General features: G+C 51.2%; 1 pseudogene; it reads left to right on the top strand.

The window, feature by feature from the left end:
• Positions 1–915: 915 nt before the first annotated feature.
• LOC119279493 lies at positions 916–1,526 on the top strand (annotated as a pseudogene).
• Positions 1,527–2,040: the final 514 nt, after the last annotated feature.

The raw sequence follows: 2,040 nt of genomic DNA, 5'->3' as shown, positions 1-2,040 counted from the left end.
CCGCTGAACGTAAGCGTGTTGACGCGAGATCGAATCCCGTGCGCAGCAATTTTTTGCGGGGTTTTTTTCGCCGTGCGCCGTCGTGGGCCGGCCCACCCAGAGGTTGTTGCGAGCGCCAGTTACGTTGCGCGGCGCTGACTAGGAGCTCCCCAAACGATTCCACACAGCCCAACTCACCCCCAAAATGACACAGAAAAAAAAAAGAAAACATCACACATCTCAAAGCAGAATCGGGTGGCCACAAAATCGATTGACCCAAATAAGAATTTTCAGCTGACTGATATATAGCTAAAGTGGCGTCGTCCACCCATGACCCATGGGTCAAGTCTAGTCAACCAACCTCCTTCTCTTTTTAGTGCCTCCCGCGTTTACTTACCAACTGCTCGTGGGGTCAGGTTTATTTCCAAAAGATGTATGTATGTGTGCGCGCGCTAACCAGATAGTCAAGCAAGACAAGCACAGCTAGTGGATCATCGACGGAAGATATCAACTTTCTATCGAGGTGATGGTACCTAGCACGCGTCGCAAACTTACAAGGCAATACGATCACCCGCAACAACCCAAGAAAAATCCACACGGCCGGCGATCGATGGGCAGACAATGCGATATACTAAAAGTAGTACAAAGTTGTACGAGAACACACTGTTGGCGACGTCCCTTCATCGATATTTCAAGCCTTCCTCGTCACCGTCGCCATCGTCACGACAAGTTGCAAGTCACCCCCTTCCCTTCCTCCCGCCTCCGCCATATATGCCTCCACGCCTCCTCCTCGCCCTTCTCATCTCATCATCGATCATTCCTAGCAAGGTCACCCTCCCTCGATAAAACTAAAGTCTCTCGTCTCCCTCAAGAGAAACACAAGGCTCTCTACCTCTACGCCTCCGAGCTCTACTCCGGCCTCTACATCCATCTCTAATGGAGGACCACGCGTACGACCACAGCAGCGGTGGCATGAGCCCGTCGACGGCGCCGGTGCAGCAGCGCAGGGGGCCCTCGCGCCACGCGACGGTGCCCAGGGCCGCCACAACGCGACCGGCGATAAGGATCATCCACATCATCGCGCCGGAGATCATCAAGACCGACGCCGCCAACTTCCGGGACCTCGTGCAGCGCCTCACCGGGAGGCACCACCACCAGACCGCCGATGCCAGGGCGGACGACGATGACAACAGCAAGGCAGTGACGGTGGGCGTGGCGCCAACGCCGCCGTCCCCATTAGAGGAGAAGCCACAGCCGCAGAAGAAAGGCTAGCCGACGATTTCGTTGTGCAACAGGAGAACGGGAGGAGGAGGAAGATCAAGTGCGAGGTGGTGAACGTGGAGGAAGGATGGTTCGGCTGCGGCGTCGGCGGTGATCTCGATTTCAGCGAGCTGTGGATGGATCTCAACCCCGGGGGATTCCTGAGCTTCTTGGAGGAGGACGTCTTCCAGGGGATGATAGCTCCGGATTTGCTGCAGCAGCCTCAGGGGGCACCGACACCGAGGATGGATTTGGTTGGCGAAATGTGCGCCTCCTGTCTAGCTTAGTTTGTTAGCTAGAGCTGTTCTTGTGACCCTTTTCTTGTTTTTGTGAGGATTTTTTGCACTTTGGTTGAGAGAACTTGATTCTTTTCTCTCCTCCCTTTGTCTAATGAACATAATTTCAGTGGTCTTGGAAGAACTTGCACCCATGCATGGTTGCAAATACTCCCTCTATTCATAAATATTTGTCTTTTTAGAGATTTCAACAAGTGACTACGTACGAAGCAAAATGAGTGAATCCAAATTTTAAAATATGTCTACATACATCCGTATGTGGTAGTCCATTTGAAATCTCTAAAAAGACAAATATTTAGGAACGGAGGGAGTACTAGTGATTATGTAAGCTCCGCTGCTGGTTTGATAATCAATTATCATTCAAGGAATGATCAGTTTGGGTGCCTACATTTGTTTTTAGTCTCTATCAGAAATGTAAATAATTGTTCTATCTTGATAGTGCCATGTGGAGAACAATCAGAACAGTGATGGTTTCAAAACTCCATCGGAACCGGTGCACTTCTAT

This window comes from Triticum dicoccoides, chromosome 3B (genome assembly GCF_002162155.2).
Source record: "Triticum dicoccoides isolate Atlit2015 ecotype Zavitan chromosome 3B, WEW_v2.0, whole genome shotgun sequence".
Lineage (NCBI taxonomy): Eukaryota > Viridiplantae > Streptophyta > Magnoliopsida > Poales > Poaceae > Triticum > Triticum dicoccoides.
The sequence above is the reverse complement of the archived record's forward strand: the minus strand, read 5'-3'. Positions and strand labels throughout refer to the sequence as shown.